Below are 11,359 nucleotides of genomic sequence, written 5' to 3'. Positions count from 1 at the left end.
CTTATATTCTTTGTTCATTTTATAAAGTCTTTATAAACATACACACATTAATTTTCAACCCATCATGTGATCCTTAATGGATGTCCTTATAAAAAACACCTTTATTATTTTCAAGTGCGATGACGTTGCATGATTGTCATTTGCATTGCTTGCACTGCATACCATTCACGGTTCACTGACTTGTTTAAGGAGATATACTGAGTTCTCACTGTTTGCTATTTATGGTCTACAACATGTAGTGTAAATTATCCCGCTATAGTTATTATGCAGTAGCAGTACCACCATGTCTTATGTTAAACTGCTTTAATGAACTACAGAGTACTATAACAGCCCTCCAGCTGTTTCATTGGTTAATTGTATGGGAAGGATCATGGACTAGGCATTTCTAACCCCCTTACTAACCCAGCATGTGCAGGACATGCACACACACACACACACACACACACACACACACACACACACACACACACACACACACACACACACACAGAGAGGAACTTTCCCTGGGCTATTCTTGATTAGATGAAGCCGCTAGCAGTGTATGTATGGTTTTATTTTTACCCTTGAAAACAAACATTTGTCATGTATGTACAATAATATAGATTTTTTTACCCCCAGTGCCTTCAGTTTGTTAACTTGTTACAAGTCTATATGTAGTAGATTTCTAGGCTTGCAATGAGAAACAAGCTTTATCAAAATGGCGTCTGCTGCTATTCTTTTTTCACAGAGCTGTGCCAGTAAAATATTAGTCACTGCTGGAATATCCAGACAACTGTGCTGAACCTGAAGCAAGGAAAGCATTGAAGGGGAGGAGCATGTAAGAGGAAATGTGTTTCAAAGATGGCCTAGGAGCTGAGCTATGCAGCATGTTCTACAAAAATCTGCACTTAGGAGGAACTGCATACTGTACATATAACTCTGGAGTCGGACATGAACAACCTTCACATAGCTGCATTTAGTAATCAGGTTGCTTCACAACAACAAGCATGTGAAAATTTAGCACTTTGCCCATTGAACTTTATTAAATATGAATACCGACCTATTTGAACTTTAAAGAAGCGCATATCCAAAGTATAATTAAAATACCAATTTAACTAAGGAACAACTCAAAACAAAACGTTAAGTCGACCAAAACAGAGCAAAACAGCAGCAAATTTAAGGGATGAATGCCGTGAGGAATGGGATCTTTGTATGCTGAGGTTAGAGTTTGCATTCAGTTAGTATGACCAAAATAATAATAATAATAATAATAATAATTTGTTATTACTGTAATTAATTGATATTATACTTTGAATTTAATATGTCAAAACCTATTTGGTAGTTTCTTGAGTAGCACAGCTGCCCTAACAGTGGCACTCATGTTCATGTCTCAGAGATCCGACTGGGATACACTGAGGCTGGGAAACACAATGTCCATGCTCTCATTGTGTGTTGGTCAATTTATCTGATAATAGTGATGTTGCTAGTCATTTGTAGCTCAAGTGATTAAGACTCTCGGTTGTTGATTGAAACGTTGGAGTTTAAGCCCCAGCATCACTAAGCTGCCTCTGTTGGGCCTCAGAGCAAAGCCTTTAACCTTCAACTTCCAAAGCTGGAATATGTGGAGAAAAAATTCACTCAGTTGTATTGCATTTGTGAGAAAAATAAAGAATATTTTTTCTAACGGTATCTAATTGATTATATTTATACAGGCAAATGTGACAAAACATCATAACAGGCAAATGTGACAAAAAGTCTGGGAAATAATGTCTCCATTATTTGAAGCAGCATTGTATATCCACAAAAGATACATTTAAAACAGTCCAGTGTCACAATTTCAATGTTGTTCCCTTTTTAACTGTGTGTCAGATTTTTCAGGCAATTTTCAGGCATTATTTTTTTTCTTTATGGTCTTCAGTGTGTGAATGTTTTTCCAGGGCTGCATTTTGCTGTGTTCCAGATGTGCCTGACTCTGCTTACTTGTGAAGATCAGCCTCATGTTGTACCCGGGAAAAGCATCTCTGATTTCTCCACACTCACGGGCAGAAAGTAAGAGAGGCATGCAGATGGTGTCAGGGTTTATGTACATTACACCTGCCAACCAGCTCCTAAAGAATCACTGCTGGAATATCATACACATGTTAACTTCACAACAAGCCTCTAATGTAGTCACATACACATGGTACGACTGCAAGGCAAATACACTATCAGAAAAAAAAGATTTCTTTGTTCATGGTCATTAAATGTAGTGTATTAAACTTATGTTTTGGATAATAAGTACTTTTTTTAAGTTTTAAGAAAATGTGTTGCTTATAATCTATGTACGTAAAACAAACAGCTATAGTACCCTGTGTGATGTAGATGTGTGCTTGTCTACATGTCACGAGGTGCATTGTGTTTATAGAATCGGTTAATAAACTTCATTTTTGATAATATAACATGACTTCAGTGAGCTTTTTAAAATGACTCTTACTCAGTTCCAAATTTCCAGGAGGCCAAACAGCCACAACAGAAAGAACTTTATCCTGCTCAGATTCACGGTGTACACAGATGTGTGTGAATTCATATTGTGGTTGGGACACCACTCAGGGTACCACACAGGACACCATAATACACACATTAACACCTAGGGACAATTTTCTTTAGTAATTCAACATACAGTACATACGTTGTTTGCATTTGGAAGAATGCCGAATAAACCAGATTGGCACTTGTCTTAGGGCAAAAACATCCTGACTCCTTGCTGCAGTGGAGACAGACCCAAGCAAGGCATCTCTATTAAACCAAGCTGGATTTTCTTCCTTTGAGCAAAGCACATGGTCAAGTTTTACATCTTTAAATGTCGGCAGGTTCAATATCTTTAATCCTGGCATATTATTCAGCAAGATTACTTCTCTGAATAATTCAGAAACGACAACTGAAATCAAAATGTAAGCTATATAATTGCAAGAGTGAAGACCAGGACCAGTGCCTGGGATGTTAGAAGTGTTAAACACACTGGCAGAAGATCAAGCTGTGTAATGCACACTCATTGCATTCTTTATCTTATGAGAAAGTGTACTATCATGCAATTTGTAAGATATCAGTGTCAGTCAGCTTAGTTGTGTTATGGCTTTAGAATACATCAAAATTTGCTCACTTGAAAAAAAATTAAGGTAGGATATATCTGAACAGCTGAAGTTCTTACTCAAAGACCCAGCAGTGGTAGCCTGGCATTCTGGGATTCAATCTCACAACCTAAAATATACAGAATATAGATATTTAAAACACAATATAACATTAATATAATCCAATTGATCCAGGCTTGGAGCCTATCCCAGGGCACTTGGTGGCACATGGTGGGGGACACCATGATCAACCCACTGCAGGGCACAATCACACACACAAAGAGGTTCAAGGCTAATAAAGCTATGATTCAAATCTTTGGTCTGTGGGAAGAAACCAGGGTAGCCAGAAGAAACCCATGAAGCATGGGGTAATGCTGCGCACAAGGGACAGAGGCAGAAATCAACCCCCTTGTACTGAGGTACAAGGCAATCATGCTTAGCACTAAGCCACTGCCAATAAGATAAGCAAAAATTCATTTACATTTTGCAACAACTCCCTGGATATAGGACAGAGTGCAATGTAGATATGATGCCAGTCTATCTCAGGACACCTGGTACACAGTCACACATCCTTTAGCACTAGGGGCAATTTACCAAAAGCAGTCCACCTACAGGCATGCTGTTTTACAAGGTGGGAGTTAACTGGAGAATTAGGTAAAAACTAGCATGCATGTGGAGCTCAGGATTGAGCCAGGGATGCTGCAGCTTTTTACAATTTATTATTTACAATTTATATACAGTTTAACCCCTTAAACTTCCTGAATCTGACCAGACTTACATTCCCCAATATCAAAACTACAAACTTTATATTAACCACTAAATAACCTGCTCTAAGACTTTATTACGTTAAATGAAATATAGTATAAAGACTAACTGAACAAAGACAGTCCTAAAACTTTGTGACCCCATGAACTGAAACAGAGTTGAGTAAAAAACAGGAGTCGAAATACAAGCTGCAGGGAAAGCGTGCGGGTTGTCCGCTGCCGTGGCATTTGGGTTATATTGTCTGAAAAACTGCAGGACTACAGAGAGTGTCATTACATAGGAGGAGCTCCCAATAACATGCTCATTTCACTGACTGAGGTGAGGACACACACACACGCACAAACACACACACACACACACACACAAAGGTATATAGAGAGATAGATAAATAAAGAGAGAGAGAGAGAGAGAGAGAGAGAGAGAGAGAGAGAGAGAGAGAGAGAGAGAGAGAGAGAGAGAGAGAGAGAGAGAGAGAGAGCGAGCAGACTGAGGTTTCTAAATTACAGGCTATTCTCCGGCCAGATATCCTTTTTTTCCTATCTCTGGACTTTGTGGTAATGAACTTTCCATATGACAGACAGAGAGAAATGAAGGGCTTAAACATTTCTTCCTCTATACTTCCCTCTATACTTCATGTTCTAAAAGAAATCTTTTATTCTCAATCCACACTAATTCATCAATTCATGCACCTCTGATTTTTATTGCTTCCAAGCAGTTCCTAAAAAGAATTTGCTACTTAAACGAACAGGTCTGAGCACATATCAGAATGTGATAACCATTGACATTCCCTCCTAAGTCTATGTTTGAAACACAGGGCACTGTCAGAAAAACTAGTAACAGCAGCAATTTAAGGAGAACTCGTTTTCTTTATGCACTCTAAATGATCCAGCTCTCAGTCTGGAGTGTGCAACTCTCACATCTGCGGGCCATTTCATTTCCACTGTTTTAGAGTCGTGCAAAATGTGTAGGTGGGGCTTTCAGAGCTTTTACCCTGAGTATGGAGGAGGGGAACAGGCTTCATAAAAATCACTCAAAAAACATGGGTGAATGTAGAGACAGATCAGGAGACTCCAACTTATGTTCAAATTCATGGTATTATAAAAATAAGATGAGAAAAATGTTCCATTTTTTGTGCATCAGGAGCTTTCTGTCCTCTTTAACCTGTAAAGAGGATGCATTTGTGCCTCAAGAGCAAAAATCTCTGAACAGGGAGGGACCCATCGCTTTGCCTAACACATATTTAGCTTTTTTTCAGCATCCACATGACTCACGGTTTGGTCAGCAAACGCATAATAAAGGGCATAAAAATATCTCCACACAATGTCACTGGAATATACAGTGCGACAAATTAGTGGATACCTCTGGCCGTGGTTTTAGAGCAAAGACCTAACATATAATACATATACATGGCTACTGGGTTGCCTGGCAGAAAGAATGACCAGAGAGAATGAAATTTAATGGTTGGTTCAGAGAATTTGGACATTTTGAAACTTGTTTCTGTAGATTTATTGAAGTATTCCCGTGCAGACAGAAATCTCTTGCACCTTAACATCAGTGTTTTGTATCTTTGGCAAATGATTAAATATTGTAAGATTACTTTAATATCAGCAACGTCACTTATTTTATTCCCCTACATTTATCAGACATTGGTCAGTATTCTGTGCAGATACTGGTAATGTAGACATAGTTATATGGCCCTAATTTAATATTTAACTTAATATTAAATGTCCATGACTTAAAAAATATTTTTCTCTGTATGACCTTGAGAAAAACCTATTTCTATTGGGCAGATTCTTCTACCATTCAAGCTGAAATACCCCCATGAGCCACCAGCTATCATGGGAAGAGATCTTTCAGCAGCACTGCTAATCTAACAAGATTTAATGGAGATGTTAGACGTGTTGAAGAATTGAAGTAGTTTGCCTAGGTCAAAGCTAATATAGCAAGCCATTACCAGTGGCTTTTGAGTAAAAATTTAAATGCTCACTCTCAAAGCACACATTTTCACTTATCAGAAGGAATTAAGTGAAAGCTTGGGTATGGATGATTGTTTAAACTATTTGTATGCTGCAGATTGTTGCTATGTGTACCATTTGGCATTATTTGGACACTGTATATAACCTCTTAAGCATCTGCATTAATAACTCAGAACTTTTTTATACACATCATTATGATGTCTATCTAAGCGGATACATTTTTTTTGGTGCTGGAGCCTTATCAGAAGTGTGTGACCACATGTGCGTACAGCACATAACATAAGAAAATTTAGCCGGGCTGGGACGGCTGTCTGTCACAGAGCACCATGCACTCACACACAATCACAGCTAAGGGGCAATTTAGCATAGCCAGTCCAAATACCCAGTGGATCATGAGAACATGTGAAATGATTCACAGGCAGTAAGCTGAGCTCAGGAACTGTGAGGCAGCAGTGCTACCCACTGTGACACTGTGCTGCCTGACACTGAAGGAATACAATGGAAAGTCATCTTTAGAGCATAGACTTGCCTTAAGAATGTTGTAATATTCATGGCCAAGTTGTAAACTCATGCACTTTTGTTTACATGACTACATACATAATTGCACATAGTTACAAAAACATTTCGAATTTTTTTTGTAAAAAAAAAAAAGAAAACATTTTTTATTTCTTCTGATATTTGCATACATTAATATGCATTAATATGTTTATAATGACTAAAAAACAACTTGCCTATTACCCCAGCTGACCTATTACATTACTACATACTATTAAGATATGAGAGAGGAAATAGTTTAGTGTTTTCTACTAAACTTCCAATAAAATTGGTTTAATACACATTCAGTGTATTCTCTCTTCATTAGGAGGTCAGCCCTGCTACCCCCGACCACCCAACCTGTAATTTGTACCCTGAATTTTAAAACATATTGATATTTCATTATTGTTGTGGTAAAACCTTCACAACCTGAGGCCTAAGTAGAGGTGGGTCATTAAATGGTTAAAGGCTCCCTGGATGTAGAATGTAGAAATCTTTTCCATAGAGCAGCACATGAGGAATAGTTTAAACGAGTCCAGCTGTCTGGGACCTCTCTCTCTCTCTCTCTCTCTCTCTCTCTCTCTCTCTCTCTCTCTCTCTCTCTCTCTCTCTCTCTCTTTGTCTCTCTCCAACCCTCTGTCTGTTTCTTGTCTCTCTTCCCCTTTCTTGCTCCCACCCCCTCTTTTATTTTCTCTCACTTTTTCTCTGGCATGGGCAGATTTTGTGCAGTATATCAGTGCACATCTGGTAAACTCACTTCAAGCTTTAAACTCACTTCAAGTTTTGTTTGGAGCTCGTTTTGAAATGTTTTGTAGCTTTTTTTTAAGATGCAGAAGTGAAAAAACTCCAAAGTAAAATGAAGTTCAGTTTAAAGTGGAGACAAAAGTGTACAAGCTTAAGAACAGTGTGTTCTTTTGCCAGCATCTAAGGGCAAAAATAAAGCCTTTAGTAAAGACCTAAAATTACATGGCTTGGATAAACTGGGCTTCAGGAGTGTGGGAAGAACGAAATGTTAGCAGGGCAAAATCGCAGTGATTCACATCTCTCAGTTTATTGGTGTTTTAGAAATAATGCCCCGCCTTCTCAGTGATCTACAAGAAAAAAATGTTAATCATGAATATTAATCTCAGTCATGTAAATGTGAGACATTGTACCTCCCCCATCACATGTCTACTTCTGTGCTCTTACATTCTGTGAAGAGAATAGAGTTTAAAGCAGTGACTCGTCAGCTTTATTTTCTATTAATTTATCTCTTATCTTCACATTTCTTGTTTCCTAGTTTAAATTTTTAAAGTTTAAACACACTTTAATAAAGTTGACAAACATTTCAGCTTATTCCTTCAAACATACATAAATCCTTCCACCCTTATTATTTTGACAGTCTGCCTAAATATGAAGAAGAGAAATGTTTTGAGTTGTTTTCCACCCCAACCCCCACAAAACCCCCACAGCTCTGAGACCTGACCTCTGAGGTAAACAGCAGCAGAGACTGTGAAGCCAGACTGCAAAACACACTCATGCTGGACTTTACCTCAAAATCTTTTACTCTGTGTAGTTGTTCTGACTTTGATCTCCATTTCTTATAAGCATGGCTCAGGAAAATATACTTTAGAAAATAAATATGTACTGGGAATAAAATGTACATTAGAAAAAAAAATTGAGTTTATGTCTAAAGGTCTACTTAACATTGACTCAAATGCTATTGTATGTTAGTGTTTAAAGTGAAGTGAAATGACATACGGCTAGGTATGGTGACCCATACTCGTTCTCTGAATTCGTTCTCTGCATTTAACCCATCCAAAGCGCACACACACAGCAGTGAACACACACACACACCGTGAACACACACCCGGAGCAGTCTTCATGAATAAAATGTATGTATAACATTTATGTTCAGAGAATCCATTTTGGAACACAATATAGTTTGGAATCAATGTTCTGTTGGGGCATTATTGTTTGTGCTGGCATGGTTTGTGTCTTCTTGCAAAGGTTTACAGCAGACAAATACAAAGATCTTCATAGTTTCCATCATGGTGGGAGCGGTCACCTCTAACACAACCCTGCTTCATCCACAAGGGCATGAGAGCTGAATAGTTTGATGAAAATGATAGTGATGTAAATCATATGCTATGGCCTTCATATTCACCAATCCAGTTGAAAACCTATGGGAGATTTTGGAGTGATGTGTTAGACACATCATCAAAACACATTTTCAATAGTGTAATATATTTGTCTGGCATCTGGCAATTTAATATTTTACATTTTTGTTTAAAATTTAAACAATTGCTTTGGGTACAACTTAGAACCATTAAAGGTTCTGCCAGTTTAATCACATGATACTTCTTTAAGAGTTCTTTGGTTGTCCTTCAGGGGAGAACCAATAAAGGTTCTCTGTTGAGCCTTATAGTTAACCCTTCCTATTAGGAAGGGTTTTAGGCTAGAATATTATTAAGCATCTAAGATCCATCAACTATACAAATAATTCTGCAAAATCTTGAAGAACCCCCAGTCTAAATACACTGAAATATTGTAACACACTAACATATTTAAAGAAAATGTAGAAATATTTTGTTCTTAAGCTTTTGTGTTTTTTCCAAAATGGTTAATTTGTAAAATTAATGGTTCTTTTCTACCAAATGATATTCTACTTTGAACTGTGTGTGATAGTGGAGTAAGGGTCTACATTTAATTGTTCTCCCTGAGAAACTGGGTAAAAAGGTCTGAATTATAACTGTAACAGCAATCAAAGTCGTTGAGAACAGATGATTCTATTCACAAATTTAACCTGAATTTGTGTGTAGAAACCTCCAAAAACACAACCTGTATCTCTGTAGTTTGTTCTTCCTTTACTTACTTGCTGTTTATTTGGATACATTTCCTTTCTTCCTGTGATGTAAAGTGAAGACATCATGAAGTCTGCCACCTGTTAGTAATGAGACCCCCACCTGCCTCACCAATTTCCTCTTAACTGGCTGCATTTAAACTTCACACAACATATGCTGAAGCCACCCATTTCTACCCTTAGGCTCCATACGCCGCTGTCTGTAATTGGCACAGGTGCAAATAGCCAGGAATTTATTCTATGAGCAATTTGGCACCTTGTTTTTAATACAATTATGTGAACACCTTTACAGGACATTTCAATTCATCTGTGTGTTAATAATATTAATTAACATTAATCCATATTTTTTTTTTTTTTTTTTTACAAATGCCCTCACTGTAAATGAGTTTTTAATTTGTGAACCAAACTGTTGATAACAGGAACAAGATAAGAACCTCTTCTCCTCTGCATGGAGCCAATCATCATTCCTGTTGGCCCTCCTAATATGCTAGAGCATTTCTTCATTATATTATCTAAGTTTTAACAAGTGATGGAACTATTGTTAATGTAGCATCTAATCAGTAGCACATGTGAGCTCTTATCCTACCCCATGGTTCTCTCACCAGCATTTCTCTTCTCTGAACATTTCCATCGTTCTTTTCTACAGCTTGCAACTTATCTTTTCTTCTGGATTGCTGTTCAAATATTATAAAGTACAGATAATAGTAAACCATCTTCTGCATGCCTTTGTATTTGAAATACTGAAGAAACCTAACCAGATACTGATAATATAGAGTATTTATAACATACTCATTGTGCTGATGGCTTACTTTTATATGATGTGGCATGCATATTTGCAATATTTCCTGGAGACAGAAATGTGAGGCGTGCACTGTCTGAAATAAGAGCAAGGAAAGAAGGATAAACACTGCAGCCGGTAGTTGTGCTTAGTAAATGACTGCCTCACGTCTTTATAGAAAACAAATGGTGCACTAAGTACTGCTTTCACAAAAATAAAACGCAGCAAGGTGCCTCCTGCTTGCAGTGTTTACAGCACAGACAGGAACTAAAGATTGTTAGTGAAAATTTCATTTATATTCATTGTGTATATAACAGTAGCATTATTTTTTTTTTACAAGAGAGAATTAGTTTTATAGCAGTGCAAACACAAAATTGCTAAATAAAAAAGCATCAAACACATTATGGTGTCTATGGAGTTAAGAAATTAATTCGATTGTTTTTTTGTGCAATACAATGTCTTCCCTGTTTAATAAATCTAATTCTTCTATAGTACTGTTGAATTCTTGAATGTGATTGATGAGATGATTAAGGTTTGATTAAAGCAGTTTCTACAGTGATATTATCTGTAATGCAAATCATTACATGAATCTGTCATAATACATTACTGTTTCTTTAATAACAGCTCTTTCACATAATCTAAAGATATAAAAATAAAAATAAATATATAAAATTGCTGCTATTTAATAAAGAAAAACTACTCAGTGATATTGTGAAACTTTCTGTAAAGACATTTTGACAGAAGTCTCTACTGTCAGAGTTTGTCACAAAAATGTCATTTTACATAATTGGAAAGTCCTGATGAAACAATACTTTGTACTTTCTGGTTTCTTGGTGATGACAAGCTACATTTTTTGGGGCTTATTAACTTAATACAAAAAGGTTTGTGAGAAAATAACTGATTAAATCTGCTAAAATATAAGTGATGACAGGAATTAACAAGTTTTGTGAACATAACATTTATAACGTATAACATATAAATTATTTTGCCAGCTAGAATGCATAAGTTTAGTTTCTCTACAAACATTATAAAGAAAGAATGATAGTGGAATCAAGACAAACCTGCAAAGAATATCAACATTTCCCTTAAACGTGTTGATAAATTATCAACAAAACTTCTGCTGGCTTTAGCATATTCAGCCTCTATAGAGCTTGCTCATGAGCACAGGAAGATCTTCGGTGTATGCTTGTGAAACAATCAATTTTGGTGTTGTCCTGGATGAAGTAACTAAGCTGTAGGAACTGATGAATTATCTTTAAATATTAAACAACTGCATTCCCTCCAAAATCAGAGCAGAGGAGGGAAGGATAAACAGATCTGTTTTTTTAACTGTATATTTATTAAAATAAAGCTTATCACATGTTATAACAGGTATACA

Source organism: Tachysurus vachellii, chromosome 21 (assembly GCF_030014155.1).
Source record: "Tachysurus vachellii isolate PV-2020 chromosome 21, HZAU_Pvac_v1, whole genome shotgun sequence".
Taxonomy (NCBI): domain Eukaryota; kingdom Metazoa; phylum Chordata; class Actinopteri; order Siluriformes; family Bagridae; genus Tachysurus; species Tachysurus vachellii.
This window is presented reverse-complemented; position numbering follows the sequence as displayed.